This window comes from Rhinolophus sinicus, chromosome 14 (assembly GCF_057876585.1).
Source record: "Rhinolophus sinicus isolate RSI-liver-muscle chromosome 14, RSI-T2T, whole genome shotgun sequence".
NCBI classification, from domain to species: Eukaryota; Metazoa; Chordata; class Mammalia; order Chiroptera; family Rhinolophidae; genus Rhinolophus; species Rhinolophus sinicus.
This window is the reverse complement of record NC_142514.1, coordinates 65,665,536-65,686,375: the sequence shown is the minus strand read 5'-3', so window position 1 is coordinate 65,686,375 and position 20,840 is coordinate 65,665,536. Positions and strand designations below refer to the sequence as shown.

At 35.5% G+C, this 20,840-nt stretch overlaps 1 long non-coding RNA gene across 1 annotated transcript in view; it reads right to left on the bottom strand.

Moving 5' to 3' along the window:
* Positions 1 to 6,955: 6,955 nt before the first annotated feature.
* Positions 6,956 to 20,840, bottom strand: part of LOC141572386 (uncharacterized) — a 124,111-nt gene continuing 110,226 nt past the window's right edge. Inside the window, exons 2-3 of the long non-coding RNA XR_012497749.2 lie at positions 12,998 to 13,080; positions 6,956 to 9,274 (exon numbers count right to left, since the gene is read on the bottom strand). This is a non-coding gene — a long non-coding RNA (uncharacterized LOC141572386). The remainder of the gene's footprint in view (positions 9,275 to 12,997; positions 13,081 to 20,840) is intronic.

The window sequence follows — 20,840 nt, the reverse complement described above, 5'->3', positions numbered from 1 at the left end:
TAAATGCTCTCACAGTCAAGGAGTACAAATATCAGCCTTGCAGGAGACTAACTCAGAACTTCTTTGTCAACAAAGACTTTTGAATCAGAAGAAAACTAAGAGAAGCAAAGTGTAACATCTCTTTTGGGTGGTTTGCCTGATTCCCTTTAAGGCCAGCATACATTTTTTTTTTTTCATCCACGGGCTTATGAAAATCTGCTCATTTGCATGATTTTATTGGGCAAGTTTTTAAAAAGCTCATCCTTTTCTGGCAAAGCTACCCTTTTGTCCTCTTATGAGTGCTTGTTATCTCAACAAAATTAAAAATTCTTGACAAGCTTTTTATGTTCACTGGCTTTAAGATATGGAGACATAAATATTTGACTTTGGCATGTGGTTGTTTATTAATTATAGGTTAATTTTTATTTGAATCACGATCTATCTGCCTACAAAACAATGAAATGTACATTCATTGTTATCACTGTTTGCATCAGAGAGCTATTAATCAATTATTAAGAGTTGCTTCCTATCATATGAGAAGACTATTAATGTCCTCTAGTTGGAAAGTTCACCTAAGATGATGTTTTCAGAACTGAAACAGTTCATCACATTTGGCATATTTTGGTTTTTGCTTAATACACAGCCTACCTTGTCCAAATGAGAGTATCAAATGACAAAGATCATATGTGGAATATACTGAGGGAGAGATAGAGGCACAGAGAATATGTCTAGTTGAAAGCATCCAAATATGTTTTCATTGGCTAGAATCAATAATAAAGACATGTATCTAGAAGAGACTGCGATCATTTTATTTTCAAATTTAGTGTTTAGACTGAGGTATTTATATCTTTAAACATTCCTATGAATATTTTTCATTTCCTATTTTGCTGTTTGTTAATAGTTTCCACAGCTTTTCAGTGTCTTAGGTTGTTCCAGGTGGGAGAGATTTTCCAAGTTCTAACAATATGCATCACTCAACCTTCCAAGTAAAACTTAATTTTTTTCATCCCTCTGTCTCTTTAGCAGTCTCTCTGTGCCTTAAAAATAAAATGAACCATCTTTTTAAAACACGTGAGCCACATCCACAACCTCAAAGGAAGTCTTATCTAGTTGTTAGAGCAGGAGCCTGCCTGGCTCTCCAGAGCTCTGGGTACAAATCTCTGTTCCACCACACGCTCTGAATTTGTTACTTATACTCTCAGTGCCCCATTTTTTCCATCCACAAAATGAGAACAATATTACTTCTTACAAGTGTGATGAGAATGAATCTGTGAAACTGTTTTGAAGTTTTCTGGTGCAAACAGATAATGTGGAACCAGGTAGTTAGCCAGATCCATAATCCCTTGAGCCAAGTGGGAATTAAAACATTATCTACCCTTGGAGGATTAGGAAGGGTGAGTCTCTGGCCTCTTATTACGATATTTATCCTGCAAAACGAAACAAGTCCTTAAATTTTTGTGTTGTATTTTATTTTGTTTTTGTTTTTCCCCCACTAACAAAAAAAGAAAATGCTGTAAGATCCAGGGCCACAATTTCTCTAATCAAGAATGAAGCACACTAATATATCGTTTTCTGCCGCTCAGTGGGAGAATTTCCAGACCTTGTCCTATGTAAATTTACTAACATGGGAACATAGGCTTTTGTAATTGGGAAAGATAAGGAGGATACAGAAAAATTAAATTGAACAACAACAACAAAATACTGTTTCCATTTTCCTATTGAGAATATTGGGGCTGGCTGCAAAAATATGCCGAAGAATGAAGTAAATTGGAGACCATATAGGTTGTTTTAAATTTACATACACATCTATACCCATGGAAGTTAAGAAAATCAGAAATTGGAGAAAAGAGAAGAATTCTGTAAAAATCTATTTTCTATGATGCTTTTGGATATAGGGAAGGCAAAGACCTTCAGAAAATATTTATATGTTAAACAATATCCCACCTATTTATTGTCTAGAGGCAGCTGGGAATTGAAAGGACCCAAGTTTAGTTCCTCACTTGCTGTCCTCACAGATGACAACCAGTAAGTTCCATGACCTAGTTTGTCCTGAAAATGTAAGATTGTAATGATTTAATGAGTAAATATCAATAAAAGTGATATCTTTGTTAACCTTTGTTTCATAAAAAATAGGCACTGAAAAACTTGGAAAGAGGGTAAATCTTTAAAAACCTTGGTGTGCGGAGGAGGGGAAATACAAAAACTTTTATCAAACACTCACAAAATCCCTGTAAGTTAAAGTAAAATAAAAAATAATGGTTCTACTATAGAGCATAAATAACATACTAAAGACCCATTTAGTATTTTCCTAATTATAAATATATCATAATATAAGAACACAAACTCACGGTTATTATTTGGATGAAACCCTAGTAATCATCTTATTTAATGCTCTAATTTTACCAGTGCGGAAAAAAAAATGAAGCCCAGTAAGTGATTTGCCTCAGGTCACTCAAGTAATTAGTAGCAGAGGGGAAAAAAAACAATCTAGATCTATTGTTTTTATCTTTACCATACCATACCACTTCTTTAAGGAGCGTTCCTTTTAAGAGAGCAGAAAACATAACTACATAGTGTTACCTCTTAAATTCGGGTATGCCCACAAAAAGAAAAATGTTCTTCCTCAGATTTTCTATTACAGAGTTTTCATTAAAGGGGCTCAGTTATTTATTTTAATATAACAAAAAAATAAGTATTGTTACCTTTAATGATAAGGATGTTCCTGTTCTCCAGGGCACAAAGCTAGATGGCATTTTCCATCCATTTTTTGCAGTTATGTGTGCCCATGTGATTGACTTCCAGCCAATGAAATGTGAGCAGTAATGCATGTCAGCTCCTGGAAAAATCTCCCACTTGTTATCCATAATACTCTTATGACATTCAGCAGCTTGATTCAAGTGAGGAGGGTTATCTTAACAATCACAATTGAAGATGGTAGAGCCACAAGATGGAAGGTGCTGGGGTGCCTAAACCCCCACTTAGAGGAGACTCACCTCACTCATGATGAACACTCATTTTAGTCTTCATGCAGGAGAGAAATCACTTCCCTTTGAGATTAGCCACTTAGATCTGGGGACATAAACACCATATCAGTTAACAGTACCTTCACTGATATACAAACTCAGGCACAGTGTATTTACCCAGTTGGCAAATGATTGTGTGGTTTTCTTCCATCTGCAGTGGTCATGTGGCATTCTTCAAAAAACCTTGATAAAATCTCACTACAACATGAAAATAATTCTATTGTTGATGGCAATGAAATACATATCTAAATATAAGACATGGATGATTCAAATGAAAAGGAGTAAAAGTTTTAGGATGTGTAGATTGTTTCAATTCAGCTAGAGCTGCCGTATGGTTGCCTCATGTCTTGTATTTCTAATTACATTTACAAGAAAATTTGGTCGTCAAATTAGTCTTTAATCTGACAATTCCAAAGTCACATAAATTAGTGGACTAAGCAAGAGCTCATGGCATCTGGATGACTTAAAAAGATGTGTGTTGCAAATGGAAACATATCGTTTGCAAATGCCCATTTGAATAAAAAAGCTCTATAGCTTCTGCAATCAAAGATATTGCAAATATAAACCTAAATATAGAAATACAGAGACATATGTGTGACTTCAGACACAGGAGGGTGGATTTTTGTGACATGTGTGAATTGTCTGTTGGAAGGCTTTTTGTTTTGTTTTTTTCTTTTATCTTTTGCCTTCCCTGTGGCGGCTCTGCTGTTGGGACATGAGCAGTAGCTATGTTTCTCACTCATTGGGCATGTTTTCTTTGGGTCCAAAGTTCATTCTTCAGCCTTGTAACTGGGCAAAGAATTCTTAACCTAGACCATGAAATTGTATTGTTATCCTATGAGGTTAAAGTCCTTTGTAACTATGAATGCTTAATTTCTGACTTTAAAGAGGTCTTATGTACTCATATGTAAAACTTTCCACAGGGAAGTATGAAATCATCCTCAAACTAATCTGTGCTGTATTAACAAATTGGAATGGATATTTAGAAAGTACAGTGGCAAAATTTCAACTCTGCGGTTATTAAACCTAATTTGCCCTAAATCCCCACTGATGGATTTATGTCCCCTGTCTCTTCAGAATCAAAGCCTTCTCCAGAGGATAAACTAAAAGAAGCTAAATAAACACCATGAGAATGGATGACCTATTGCAATTCTGTCTTTACTGAGGTAACTAACAACAATACAAACTCTGAGAATGAAAAGTAAATCACCAAGTATTACTTCACAGAAGAATATAATAAATACACTGTAGTGTGTCCTTGTCATTATTTTATGACAGTAAGAATCACATGATACAAATACACTGTGGAGAATTAGCATGTTCTTTAGTATTTGGTGGCATGCTTTATTTGAAGACATAAGGTGAGTTTGCCTAAATGAAAAAATGGGCCTTGTGTCAAATGTATGAGAATCTCAAGGGCTGAATTTTCAGTGCTTTTGTTCAGTATCTCCCAGGAAGGTATAGGACTTTATTTAGCAAAGCCTTGATTGTTCTAACTTTGGTCTTAGTTCGCAATCTAAATACCTGATGATATTTCAGAGAAGAATGTGGCAAACAATTTAAGCTTGTTTGGAATAGACAACTTTACTTTCTCACCTAAAGATTTATAGCCACTCCCCCATTAAAAAGGTGTGGGGGGGGTTGAAGTCCCAAGTGTCGTTGAGGCATATGCAACTTATACACAATGTTTTCTTTAGCAAGGGAGTCACAGAATTGCCCAAAGTGAGAATATCAGAAATACTGTAACCACAGAGTTAAATTTTCTATAGAGTTGTTGGACTTTTTAAAAATGTCTCCTTGTTGTGGTTCATTGTTTATCCAATCTGCATTTCATTCATGTAAAAAAATAAAAAGGCACAGCTGGATACCCTGGCAACCCAGAAACTTCATATCCATACATACGTACTAGAAAAGTTTTAAATGATTTTATTTTGTGTACTTCCTGCTGCCTAAAAACTGAACCTGTTACCATAATACATGGTACCACAAAGGTATCTTTGGTTAAGGAGCTAGACCACTGGACTGGACAGCTATCCACATGGACAGTTATTTGTGACTGATGGAAATACACCCGTCTCGTGTTTGTCCTAAGTCAGAAATAGGATCCTGGATGGGAGGCATCCTGAAAGAATATGTGGAAGTTAATACTGGCTACCATAGAGAAAGGGAAGAATGCCTACTTTAGTAAAAGACAGTGATGTTTATCCCTTGTGTCTGGGATTTATAAGTTAAGAATTGTGTAGTTACTTTAGCCTAATTCCAAAGAGATGACTGTAAAATCAAATGATTTATTTCTCAATTACTAGATGTTATCAAGTTTCTCTAAGTCGAATTTTCACAGCCAAGCCCACATACAAAAATGTCCCTCAAGAGAAGGAATATATAAAAGAAAAAAAATCTAGAAGCAAAAAATATACTAGAAGCAAAAAACTAGAAAAACAAATTTTAAATTACATTTAAAATAGCATTAAAACCTAAGATGTTATCAGGTACTTACATTGTAAATCAATACACAGGAATACATTTAATAGAAGATTGGAGAGACCAGTACATTGAAAATTATGAAATAAAATATTGCTGAAACTAAAGAAGACCTAAAGAAATGAAGAGATACAACGTAGTTGTTATACTGAATTGCGTCCTCCCAAAATTCATATGTTGAAACCCTAACATCCAATGTGATTATATTTGGAAATAGAGCTTATAAAAAGTAATTGAGGTTAAATGGGGTCATAAGGGTAGCGGCCTAATCTGATAAGGTTGGTGCCTCATTAGAAGAGAAAAAGACACCAGTTTTCTCTCTCTCTCAGCCATATGAGGACATAGCCAAAGGAGTTGTCACCACACCAGAAAGAGAGACTTCAGCCAACACGTTGATCTTAGACTTCCCAGACTCCAGAACTGTGAGGAAAAATATTTCTGTTGTGTAAACCATCCAGTGTATGGTATTTTGTTATGGCAGCTCAAGCTAAGACAATAGTCGTGAATTAAAAAATTTAATGTTATTGTTAATATTCTTATATTGAATATCAATATTAAGATGTCAATTCTCCCCCAAATCATCTAGAGATTCAATGAAATCACAGTCAAAAATGTGATTTCATTGGCAAGAGAAAAACTTTTTTCCAGAAATTGACAAGTGGTAGAATCTAGAACAGACAAAGCAATCCTAAAAAAAGAAGAGCGAAGTTGAAGGACTCCGTTTGTCTACTGATTTAAAGATTTTTCTCTAAAGTTACAGCAATGAGATAGTATGGTATTGATTAAAGGATAGACAAATAGGTCGATGCAACAGAATAGAGAGCCTGAAATAGACATGCAAATACCTGGTCAGTTGGTGTTTGATGTAGATGCTAAGGCAATTCAGTGGGAAAAGAAAAACCTGTTCAAAAATTGGTGCTGGAACACCTGACTATTCATATGAAAGAATAAAATGAACATTTACTACTACCTCATACCACACAAACACAGTAATTTGAGATAGATGTGTATGTGTGTTGGCAAGGACATGTATCCAGCATATATAAAAATTCTTACAACTCAATAATAAAACAAACCATTCATTTAAAAAAAATGAAAAAGGACTTGAACAGACACTTCCCAAAAATTCAGTAAGCAAATAAAAAGGTGTTCAACATCACTCACTAGTCATCAAAGAAATGCAAATTAAATCTGAATGAAGATTCTTCTTCACATCCACTACAATGGCTACAATTAAAAAGACTAAGAACATTCAATGTTAGCAAGAATGTGGTATAATCTGGAATTTTCATATCTTGCTGAGAGTATTGATGAGAGTATTAAAATGGTACAATCATTTTGGGAAAATATTTGGGAATTCTTATAAAGTTAAACATACACATAGCTAGCAGTTCTATTCTTAGAGATTTACCGAAGAGAAATAAAAGTATATGTTTGCAAAAAAGACTTGTACGTGAATGTTTATAGCTGCTTTATTAATAATAACTGAAAACTGTAAACAACTCAGATGTTATCACATAGGAGAGTAGATGAACCAATTGTGGTATATTCATACAATATGATAGTATGCAGCAATTAAAAGGAACAAACTACTGATATACACCATAATATGAATGAATTGAATAACAATTACATTGACTCATAAGCTAGACACAAATGAATACATACTGTATAGTTCCATTTATATAAAGTTCAAAAACTGACTAAACGAATCCATGTTATTAGAAATCAGAACAGTGGTTGCCTGTGGGGTTGAGGATTGATTGGAAGAGAACACAAGGGAAATTTCTGGAGTGTTGGAAATGTTCTCTTTCTTGATAAGGATGTTTGCTGCATGTGTGTATATTTGTCAAAATTCATAGAATTGTACACTTAAGATCCGTAATTCCAATGCATGTATATTTCATCTCAAAAGAAATGTAAAAAAGAAAAATAGTGAGGGTAAAGTACATTAGAGAAGACCTGAGCTGCTCAAAACTTTATAAAACACCTCAGTTCTACCCTCCAAATGTTCTCTGAGCTCACTAAATATTTCTTCTTTCCTTCCCCTCTCTATCTCAGGGGTCTACTTAGTCTCCAAAAGGTACCCAGTGTTTCAAATATTCAGGTTACAGATGAAACACAGAAAAGCCAGGAAGAGTAGAAATATTTTATTCTAACATGGGTACACCCTCGTTGCAAATATTTAACATTTTTTAGAATTAAGTGTATCTCTTACCAGGTGATGATGACTAATTATGAAGATAAGTCATTAATATTTGCATAATGATTTATAATTGACAGAGTGTTTCAAACGTGTGAGATTACGTACAGCCTGGTGCTATGTTAAAAACCACACCCTTCTTTTGTTCATTTTCTTCACTAGGTGTTTGAGTATCATTGGACTCCTTATATTTTCAGCTAATGAATGAACAATTAAAATATGATTTACTTATCCATATACTCGTACCTAAGAATCAGAAGAATCACTTCCACTTCTGCTTTAGAGTCCAGTAAGTTGGAGTCATACTAAATGGTTTAGTACTTTAGGCTCCTTTCTGTTACTCATTATTCATTAAACAATTAAACAATTATGTGTCTACCAAGTACTGTGTACTGAGCATTTTCTAAATGCTCTCTTGTCATAGTAAATAAATCCAGAGTCTTTGTTCTCAAGGACAATCTTGTAACAGAAATGTAGCTAATACAATGCAAGGATGAAAGTGTAAATAAAGGCATTTTGAAATGTTATGAGAATCTATATGAGGGAAATGTTAACTGTGTAAGGTCCCTACCTTGAATCTCTTTGAAATGAAGTAAAATTTAAATGAACAGAGAAAATTATACAGACTAGGATAGGGTGTCATAGAAAGAATCAGAGACTTTCTGTTCAAGTTATTCTTGAAGAAAAGCATGATTTAACCACGAGAGGAAAGAAGATTGTGCAGGGAGAGAGCTCAAATGAGAAATGGGCCCAAAACCAAATTAACATTTAAAAATATGAAGAAAGATGAACCAGTTAAAAAAGAGAAAGAATTATATGAGAAGTTGGAGGAGAAAAAGGAGAGAAAATGTCTCTGCAAACACAGAAGGAAAGTCAAGGCTATCAAAACTGGAGATCAGGTAAGGTAAGGATTGAAAAGAGTCCATCAGATTGAATAATTGGGAGGGTTCTGGTTGCATTAACCGGAGCGATTTCAACAGAAAGATGGAAACAGACTATGGTTTAATTTTTAACCCAAGGGAGTAAAAATCTGAAGGAAAAAAAAAAAAAGTTTGTGCCTGTAATTTAAAAATCCATGGCTTTAGAGTCAGAGACCTGGATTCAATTGAGTTCCTAGCCTATCTCTCCTCTTGGTGTGTGGTTTAAGCAAGTCACTTATTCCTCAGGGTCTAAGTTTCTTCGTCAGGTGAAAAACAGAAATAAAACCTTTTCCCCCACCCACTCCATGTAGTTTTTCTGAGAGTCAAATGAGTTAGGTTTTGGTAAAAAAAAAACACACACATTATTAACTATAAATTGTGTTCTGTAAGGTGAAGTGCTGCTGAAATAATAAGAGAGGTGGCTCACTTTAGGCAATGAGGGATTCCCCAAATAGTTGCGTAAGTAAAATAGTAGTCAATGTTTCAGATTTGTTTGCTATTTAAAGATACCTATGGTGAACTCTTTGAAAAGTGACAAATCTTCTTTAATGTGAACAGTCATTCTGCAATATTTTCTTTCTTTCTCCCTTTCTTCCTCTTTTCATTCTTCCTTCCTTCATTTCTTTTCCATTTCTTCCTTTTATTTCTTCTTTTTAGCTGTATGCTTTCTGTAAACCACAAGGTAAGACAAAGCCTATCTTCAAAAATGCAGGACACAAATAAAGCAAAGACTTAGTACCTCTTAGAAAAGAAACTAATAAATTAGGATGGAATCGGACAAAGAATTTACAAAGTCAGGCTTAGAAAAAAAGGGAATACCTACAACTATAAAGAGATATAAACTGTTCGACTCATCACACCTACCAATGCCACAATTGCACAAGGGGGCAGTAACCTTTTCTGTCGAGGGGCCATTAATTGTCTAAGAAATACTCATAGGCATCAGTAGGGAACCTTTAACACCAACAAGGGAAAGCCATAAAAATAGAGGAAAAAATCTGAAATAGAATATCAGATAACAGAACCATAAATAGGAAAGAGAACTGAAGAAAATGAGAGAGAGTAAAAGTGAAGAAAAAACAGAAAATGACATTAGAGAAGAAGGCCATACACTTTGGATGTCAGCCTGAATCATGACTCTACCATCTTCCAGCTTTTCGTCCTTGAACAAATTATGTAACTATTCAGAGCTTCTTTTCCTCATCTATTAATACAGATAATCATACATACTTTATAAAGTGGTTGTGGGAATTAAATGAGAAAACAAGTGCTTAGGAGATTGTCTGGTAAGTATTCACAAATGAATAGATGTTACTTTTCTTTTTTTCTTTTGCAGGTGTCTTTGTTTCCCCAACATGACTTTGCACACTGAACAGACAGACCAGAATAAATTCTTGTGGATGCAATTCTGCAAGCAGTGTACCTTGTACGAGGGCACTCAGGGTATTTGCCCAGCCATGAGGGTGGATTCCTTCAAATATCCCCCTGTTCATTTTCTTCTAGTGCCTTTCTCTGCCTTGACTAGAAATTAGCAACTCTTTCCATTGCATCTGGTTTAGAGATTCTGACTACTGTATGCACTGAAAACTCCAGTCATAAACCGCTAAAAATTACCACATTATTTATTCAGAATCGTCAGCTTCCCTGCCTCTGATGACCCCATATTATCACACTCTGAAATTAGAAACCCTGCATTTGCAATTTGACTATGTTGGATCTGGGTTTTCACAACATGTAGTTTGCACAGTAATAATACTTAGAGATCTTTCATTTTTCTACAGAAATTAATTGCCTAAACCACAATGATTTATAGTCACACTGAACATGATTATTAATTTTCCTGATGATTATACCTGTGGGCGGCAACAAATCTACTTGTGATAGACCTGGCTTTGAATTGCTGCTAAAACTAAAATGTTCATAAGGTAATAACAACTAATTTTTACCTTAATCAACTTACACTTAAAAGAATTTAATATAGGGCACTTGTGCCTTGTGGGGAAACTTGTTTGAAATATAAGGTGCTGAGTTATTTATGAGAATAATTATATATTTGTTACTCTAGTTTGTACTGGGAAATCAAGATCTCAAATGAGTCTGAGATACATTAAAAAATATAATGAACTCAGCAGAGTTGTACAAGCTTAAGAACTTTTGCACTTAGGTAAATATATAACCTGGCATAACTACCCTGGTTATGAAAAAAAAAAAAAAAAAAAAAAAGATTATTAAAGCTCACTACATCGTGCTGCCTTATTTTTTTCTTCCCTAATGCTGCTAGTGCTTCCACGCGCGATCATTGTTAACAAGAAAGTTAGGGCGTTTGATACCTAGGAGAACAGCTTTGTCCTTCCTTCCTCATTACTCACCATAAAATTATTTTCAAACGGCCTTGCTCTTATATTCCCAGGAGTACTAGTCCCTACCAATAGCTCCTGATGAAGGAAAATAATATTGGTTTGGGGAAATTGAACTCAGACAGAGCAGTCTAGTGTCTTATAAGTACCCACTGCTTCATTTCATGATGCCGGGCGGTTCATTCACTTCTGTGGAATATTTTCCTCCCTATTGGGATACAAGTTACAAAAAAAGAGAAGGCTTTGATTATTGGTTGATATGCATACCTTATATGATTCTGTATGTTCATATCCCAGAAATATTTAAGGCTTTTTCCCTGATTAGTGGCATTATGCAGTTATGCAAATAATCTGTTATATCTAGGCACATTATGCCGTTATGTAAATGATCTATTTCATTTATATTTCCCATAGAGTAATGGGGTAGGGAAGAAATGTTCTTCTGCACTTTCCCTGGTTTTTAATGAGTTGTTCAGACATATTCAGCTGGTGATCAGTCTTGGAATTTCTAGCACGGGGTGTGAGTTAATCTTTCTGTGTGATCACCATGAATTGTCTCTCACTTTTCCATTCAATTCAGCAAATATTTACTGAGTGCTTATTGTTTGCAAGATGTTTCTGTAGGTGGGGACCACCCAAAGGGGCTCAGGTGTTGCTCAGGTAGACTCTGGGAGGGATGTAATGTACCTTGTGATCTTTCTTTTCTGACCACCTAGACACATGATGAAGGTCAGTTGAGCTCCATCCATTTTAGAACTTCCTAGCCATACAACAAAACATATTTTTTAATTCAGAAAAAAAATTAAAGAAAATGGAGAACGTCTAATTGCATTTATGCAATGGGAGTAAGCTAAATAATTTAAATATAGATATGGCCATAGACAACAGTCTACAATTAAGATACAAATCAAACTACAATATGAACCTGGGATGAACTAAAGTTTCTTTGCACTGAGGAGCTGAGTTAAACCTATGGTTATTTGCCTGGTTGTATCACTTCTGGTCTCTTCCAATATTACACATGCTAGTCTATAGTCCACAGGAGTTTAGACCAGATCGATTATTTCCTTTTATGAAGATCGATATACAAATTGTAGAGAATTCTCAGCCTCTCTGTCAGCAAATGCTCAACATTTATTTCTTTATTTAACAAATACTTACTGAGCACCTACCCTGTGTCAGGGCGCTGACCCTTATGGGGCCTGTTGTAGAAGAAAGATTAATCTAAGAACACATTTGCAAACTCTTCTAGGAGATAGAAAAGAGAGGTACTTGGGCTATAAAGTGTCCTTGTCAGGGAAGTCAGAGAAGGTTCAGAATTTTGGATTCTGAGTCTTTTTAAACCACATTTAGATGTAGCAATATGTTTTCATAGCTGTGCAAAGACTTGTGCATATTTCTAAGGATAGACAGTCTATAAAATCATACAGTTCCGTCCTCCATGGTAGTTGTAACAAATGGGATTTTAAAAAATTCCTCTGGATGTGGGTCAGAAGAAAGCAATTTCTGGTCTAAGTACTCCACCAAAATCTTTCTCAGGTTCTTAAAAAAAAGTTAAATATAGCTCTATATTTTCTTCTGGTGTCATATTATCTTTATTGTTTATCCATTTCATGATAACTTATGTATCTGTTGAATCAGTACTAGGCACTCTATCTGATGATGTTATTCAACTTCTCTTGTTAGTGGAGGATCTTGCTGAGAAAGATAAACAAAGAAAAATAATTCTTAAAACTTTCATGTGTCTATACATTCAGCATAGTATATATTGGTCATCAACTGATTGTGTGGATAATTCAGTTCAATATCATTTACTACATATGGAAATCATGTAGTTGTTGCCAGTTTGGCACTCCTCTTTTCCTGTAAGAATATTCTATGTCCAGTTGGCTGCCATGTAACTTACATCTTCCTTGGGAGAAGTATACTCTGCCCACCTAGCATCAGATTTGGTCATGTGATTTGCTTTGGCCAATGAAATGAGAGTGAATGTCAGGTATACCAGTTCGGAGTAAAATGTTTAAGAATCTTTACCTGTTTTCTTCATCTCTCTCTCTTGTACTTTTCTCTCTTCCAGAAGAATGGCATCTCCCAGAGGGTGTCTGCTACTTCTGATTCTGGAATGAAAAAGTCATTTGAAGCAGAACAGAGACATAGCCAAGTGAGAAACAAGCCTGTGTAGTGCAAGCCCACCCTACTGAAAGCTGACTGACAGATTAAATACCAAAGGTATGTGCCAGATTCCAAGTTAAGAAATAAGGATAGAACTGTAGTCTCTGCCTTCCAGCCTCAATCTAAACTACTCACTAGTTCTTGCATCGTGGTTTATAAACTAAGGTGGTGTCAGAGGCCACACTGAGTTTGAGTCATCAAAATAAACTCCATTCACACACATATTCTAGATGCTCTGTAGGAAATGAAAGGACACTTTCTGACTCCTTTCTCCCTAATACAAAGTGCACATTTTAAAAAGAGTCAATACAGTAGATCTACCAATCTAAAATTTAGAAAAACAAGACAAAAAAAGTATCTAGTAATTCTCTTATGATTGAGCAATTTGCTCAATGCCTCTGCCAGTGCTTTGAGTGGGGCGTGATTTTAGATGCCAGGCTGATACCAAGTATTCCCAACATCCACTGTTTGGATCTGAGCTAACTTCACAATTTGAATAATCAGCTGCCTTTGATAGGTGCCCATGATGGCTTAGGGTCAGGAGGCCATCAGGAGCCCATGCAGAAGACCTACAAGTTCCCAGAGCACAACATTCTGTGCGTATGAATAAATTTGGTAAATTTACAATACGTAGTTGGTAGATTGTAGTAACATTCTTAGATATTTAGAGACTGGGATAAAATGGCATATTGACAAGCTAATAGCTCCTGCAGTTCAGTGATCCACCATCCATGCACTTATAAAAGGTTCTGATCAGTCCAATTCTAAGGCTTGTTCTAACATTGCAGAACACACTTGTTTCTGATATAATATTATTTATCTCCTTTTACTTTTTTGTGTTCGCAGTATTTCAAAGAAAAGAATGCATTGTATTTGTAGCATTTCCAGGTTAATATTTACAATAGAATACATTTTAAGGGGGAAAAAAATCAGAGAAAGAAGAAGTAGAGATAAACTGATAGGGAGGAAGAAAACAAAAGGAGGACGAGAGTCAGGGAGGGGAGGAAGAAGAAGCTCATGAAAAAAGTAGAGGAAAAGGCATAATTGAAGAGTGAATCAGGTGAAGAGAAGAGACATAAGTTAAGGTAGTAGAAACTGCGAGACAGGAAGAAAATGAAAGGGGGGAGGAAAGAATGGACACAAAAAATGATGCTTCAAAAACACTGCAGATGTAGAGAAAAAACAAATGGTAATGGCAAGGAAAACATGAAAAATTGAGTATTTAAGTGAAAAAGTAATCATTTCAAAGCTTATCATAAATATGAAAACAAGATTAAATGTTTGGGGAGTAAAGCTTTTATAAGAATACAATGACAAGGAGGAAAAATTGAAGTGAAGGCACAAAGAGAAAGGGTTTTAAACAGTCAACTGATACTCGCTAGAGGAAATGTTAGAGAATGAAAAGTTAGAAATGAGAAACTGGTAAAGCATTGATTTTTTTTGTTTGTTTACTATTATCATTACATTTTGTCTTTTTAACTTTTTATTATTGTAAATGGATAGTACCAACAATACCAGTATTGCATACTGTATATCATTCTCTGGGTTATATTACATATATAAATCTGAAACAGTATTGGATGAAAATGCACCCAAAAGGGAAAATACACATAAAAGTCAAAGATAAACTATAACTTGACAATGTGCACCAAAAAATCATCTGTTCCAAATTATATAACCTTAGCTTTCTAATGCCAACTTTAAATTATGGTTACCTCTCTCGTGCATTTTCAGACTTGTTAAGCAGAATCACAAACTAATATTTGTTTTGCTATTTATTTGGAGGAAAACCATCGTTCAGTGTGGTTCAGTCAATGAAGGTGGTAGAATCACAGAACCCCACACTTTAACAGATGGAGATGGTCTGCCCTACATACAGACCACTTCCTTCAGATGTCTCCACATGGGTGTTCCCCTACGTCTCCCAAAGAGGTGCTGTTCTTGCTTGCACATTATTCCCTTTTGTAAGTTTTTCACACTCTTGTCTCAGGGAATTAAGTTTCTTTCCTTTGGGAATTAATTTTGTTTTAGCTGAGAAAAAGATTGAGGCATCAGTACCTTCACACACAAAAAAAGAAAAAGAAAAGATTCTCTTGCAATGTTTGTCCTTGGTCGTTGCCTGGCCACGCTGAAGCTTGCTGTCTTCAAAAATAGGAAGTCTTTTGCAGAATAGGCTGCTTGCCAGATTTAGTCTGGGCCTCATGGGCCTGAGATTTACTGTTTTTAATTTTTTTTCTGATGGGCATTCTAAATACCTGTTTCATGCAATGTTTAATTTCAGCACAGCAGGTATTAGCATATCCAAAAATGGGACTAAGCCGCCTGTTTCCTTGTATGATGAAATGCCTAAAACACAGCTAGGTTTTTACAACATTCAGTCCTTTATCCCCTTAACAGCCAGTGCCTGTTTCTTTAAAAATGGTACTTTTTATGGATTCCTCTGACTACTTCTAAGATAATTTTCCGTAGCCCATCTTCCCCACTAAGAATATGAAACTCCACATCTGTATTCATTTGAACAGTTTTTGAACTGAGACTAACAAACAGGAGAAAGGTTTGGGGCTGCTTCCTTTTAACAAGATGGCAGCTTGAGGACATCAAAGAAAAGCAATCTCTCTAAATTTTTCTGTGCAGATGTTGATGACACAAAAAGAAATGATTTTCAAAATCATCAGCAACACTATTAACAATACATTTGTTAATATTTACATAATCTAAAGAAATGTTTAATCTTTGGTGCTCAATGAAGAATTTATCTTGATGGGATATGACTTTTGATGTTAATGCAACAATGGTAGACAAATATGCTCAGTACAATATTTAAAATAGAAGGTAGTTGCCATTTTAATTGCTGCAGCAAGGCAGGCCGAAGGAATTGACCATGCAATCACATAAACTTACCAAATACATATACATCAAAACATACACACACACACACACACACACACACACACACACACACACACACACACGCATGTACACACCACAAAAGAGAGGAAGGAAAATAGTCATTTTCATGTAGGAAAAGAGTAAGTAATCCATGCATTAAAGAGTGAGAGGGTTCCTCTAATTAACATAAAAGCTATGTCTGTCAACAAGTACTTATTAGATACGTGTACCTAAATGGTCCAGTGTGAAATGCTTTCCACATGAAATACATGGTTATGATGAAAACTCTTCAATAACATTTCTCTAAGTCTAATCCATTTCTACTTCCCCCAGGGTCCCCTCTTACCTCTTCCCACTTAGTCTATTTCAGTAATAAATAAATACATAGATAAAATTATAATTTTATAAAAAATTATTTAAGGGGGAAAGCATAGAACTAAGTGAGCTCAGCAAATCTCAAGAAGTAAAGAAAAGAATTTATAAGAACAAAGAGCTCAGACCAAATGTCTTGTTCCCTGCAATCTGTTTTCCAAATTGCAAATAGAAGGAGATCTGCACATATCAAAGCTGATAATAATGTTGATAAATCAGATTTGATCATGATACTGATAATTTCATCAGAGCTGCCACTTACAGAGTATTTAGCACGTGCCAGGCATCATAGTAAATACTTTCTGCACTTGACTTCGTCTAATCATATTTAACCCTTGTTGAAATACTTTCCTTGGCCCTCAGAATAAAGTTAAACTTTAATAATAGAATAGGTAAGACCTTGGTGAAGCTAACCTCTCTTTAATCTTTTCAGTCACATTTCCCACTACCTTAACGTTCCATACACCAGCCTTCAAGGGATTACTTCTAAGACGCCTTGGTCTCTCTCACCTTAGAACCCATCCTACTTAGTTTGAAGGTCTCAGCTTCCTCCAGGGAGCTTTTCCTGACCTTACACATCCCTTACGTGTCCCTCCTGGAGCACAAAACACCTGTGCTTGCTGCCATTAGTGTATTTATTCCAATGTATTATAATTTCCTGCCTCCATATTCTCCATTAGCCCATGAATTCCATATGGACAGAGACACTTCATGCCAGACTTACAGATTGTTCCCAGTAAATATTTATAGAATTAATAAATAGATAAATAAATGTCTATGTATTGCTTAAAGGGAGAGGAAGCAGAAATGACTCTCTTTTTCTATAATATAAGCCTATAATATAAATGCGTAATTCAGTGTCTCTATTGTTCATGTCCAGTGAAATCTGTTCATGCCCATAGAACAGCGGGGTATTTCCCCCGTAGGATAGCACAGCGTTCTCTAAAATGGGCTATGCAGGATGAATTTTTGGTATGCAGGAGGAAATACTGGGATGTTCATTTACATTTGTGTAAAAAATAAGCTTTACAAGTATTTGCTATGTGAATTGACACACATGCCCCCCTTGATGTGTGTGTATGTGAGACAGAAGTGAGTGGTGTGATAACCAGGGCAGGAGGTGCTAGCACACACAACATGCATTACTGTGGGTTACACGTACTGATGACATGGATTTATGGAGTCTCTGATCTCACTTTAGTTACACACTAACCTCACAAAGTGGGCACCTTATGTTTCAAAATTGCTGCAAAATTATAGATGGCAATTAATACAGATTGTAAGAAGTACAGATCAAAAATGATGCCACTAATATAAGCGCAAGTTGACACATCTACTCTTTCTAGCATGAGCTCTTCAAAAACCACATTACTAATTAAAATAAGGACAGTATAATTTTATATGGCAATAAGTCAACAAAAAATAATTTTAAAATATTTAAGGCAGCTACGTTCATTGTCGTACATGATAAATGTTGTCCTGCGTGTCATGTTTGAGATGTGACCTGATAATAGTGGCATATGTATACAATTTATAAAAAAATATGTATAGAGGTACTGTCAAAGGGTTTGATATTGAGCGGTGTTCAATAAAATGAGCTTGAAGAACATTGGCCCTGGAAGAAGCGAGTCCCTTCCTCCTTGCCCATTCTACTTCCCACACTGTCATCCTCCACTTTCAAAGTCTGAAGCCTTTTACTCCCTGAAGGCCACTTTATGTCCCCTCTGATCCTGTGATGCCTACTCAGTTTTTATGTATCTCACATCGAGGCCAACCCTCTGCTGTTGTGGAAGTGAAGCCACTCAATCAATGACAAGCAGTGGCTTTTAAGTCAGACCTACAAGGTTCTGGAGAACTATCTCCATGGGATATTTCCTTAATATCTTTGTCAGTGCAAAAAAGTACACTAGCAATTCCTAAATACAATGTAAAATAAGCCATAGTCCCTGCTTTCAAGGAATTGTGTAGAAGAGATAGCATGCAAACTAGTGAACAGGTAGAAAAACTTGACTAATGTCACTTCTGTCCGAATCTTCCTTCTTTCTCATGATCTGAAGACTAGTAAGCAGGCCTCCTTCTGTGATTTTACATATGGAAGTAACTGTTAGCCCATCAACAGAGCTCCATTATTTTCTTCCATTCTGATATTCATCAGTGCCATTGCAAGGACTTGTACCTCATCACAACAAATACGTTACAAAATTTCACAAAAGGCCAAAACTATCAATAAATAATGATTTCCAGTTTGTTTGATGTGGACTGAAACTGCAGGACCTATCAATAGACAAGGTTTTGATGATTTCACTGGAAATCCTAGCAATGGAATAGTTGTCTTCAAGAACAAGGGTGTTCTTTGAGAGTTGTCCTAGAGGAAATTTTTAAGGTCTCCTGCTTAAAATTTGACATATTAATGATCTACTATTCAACCCAACCTTCCTTGCTATGAAAATGTCTAAAGGAATTCACTCACCATTGTCCTTGTTAGTTGGGAATGAATGCTTATTGATCACCGGTATTGATCTACTGCTTTAGATAAAAACAATACGTTTCAAAGTACATCCAAAAGAGTTGTAGGACCAAAGTAAAAATGTAACTTATGCTGGTTACTAGGTGATTGATCACAACTGGTTTTGCTGCCTTAGAACATAACTTACTCTGACACTGCTTATCTGGGCTCCAGAGTCGGCCCTCATTGAACTGTGCATTATGTATGAATGATTGATGTGGGTTAGAATATTTTGTTAGATTCACCTTTCAATCCATTTTACATAGCTGAATTACATAAAAGATGAGTCCTCCTGAAAAATTCTTCAGGAGGAATGTAACAATTATGAATTTAAGTGATCTCTGATGATTTTGTTCACCTAATAAAGCTAATTCCTGCTTTGTTTAGACTTGGAGAGCTGAAGTCAAACCTGGCTCATTTGGGCAGTATTTTTTTCAAATGAAATATCTTTTTCATCTGTGTGAGAAATTAAAAAAAACAACACAAAGACTGGTTAAAACCCTACGAAGGTCAGGGAAAGAGAGAACAGTCATTGGTATGTGCATGGAGAAAAACAGCAAAAGATGTGTCTCTTGGGAACTGTAACATTTGAACTTTATATCCTGACCCACCTTAATTCAACTTTATTTATTCATATCGTTGTAACTAACTGAAATATATATTTTTAACATTTACAAGGGATTTGATTAAAGCTCAGACAAATGGCAATGGACACACAGTGATATAATGCCTTCTCCATCAGATTATGGGATGTGAATTCATGATCTCTTTGTCTGTATAAGAACAGGGTTTGACTATGTAAAATGACAGCTGTTTTCATCTAGCTTTTCTTCCAAGTCGGTCTATTTCACACAACAGTCCATCATTAGAGATCATTACTGTATTACTATTGTTAACAAGGAAGAATAAAGCCTATGCCTTCGTCTTTCTTAGATATAATAAGTCTTATGGAACAAGAGTACCCTAAAGGCCCTTTGCTTCTAAAAATGATTAAACTTCATTCAAATCACAGCCTGTAACCCACTTCTGGGCATAGTATCAAAGTCAGCTCTATAGGTGCAATCTTAGGCGGTATACTATTCCTGCCTCAGGTTTTGCACAAGAGTAGTTTGCATGCATTATCCTCAAAGAACAGATTGCCTTTTACCAAAATCCTATGCATTTTGGCACTTGGTGAGTGTCTTAGATGGCATTAACTGCAAAACATTTCTTTGTACATAATTATGGCTTTGTTTTGAGTGTGTACTAAGATGGTTCTAAAAGTTTTAAATGTGAAGGGATTGGGGAATAAGAGAAAAAAATTTGAGAAAAATGCAAGCCTGTTGTTAACAGTTAAAGTTAAAAATTTCCTGACAGTCTTTCAAAACTAAGAAAAAATACTCTACATGGTTATTTTAATAATTGTTCCCCAAATTACACCATTATCAGAAATGTATAGAAAATACAAGTTGCGGTGATTGCAAAACACCTGGAGAATTAGAGCTATTGTTTTCTGGGCATATTTATGTAGCAATAAGACCATCTTTGTCAATAACTGATAAAAATAAATACAGAGAGACCTGCTGTTCGTTCTAATAATGAGAAATCCTTCTGGGTACTCAGAAAAGGTCTTTGCCTCAGGCATTCACTCAGATGCCTGAATCCACCAACCTCGCCATGAATGTGTTAATTGACATGCTTGTATAAATTTTAGTGAAACCATAATATTTTTGCATGGCAACTATTAAAAATATTTTTTTCTCTTAATTTCACCAGGGAGGCTGAGACTCTGAATTTTTCCCCCTTGCAGGAAGGAATAATTTAGATTTTCTTCCATCCCTGTCAGAAGTTGAACAGACGAACAAAACAGATTCTTCAGAGACAATTTTACACAGAGTTACATCCATCCAATTCAATTATAAATTAAATTGACTAACGAACCATAGCTCATTATGGGAA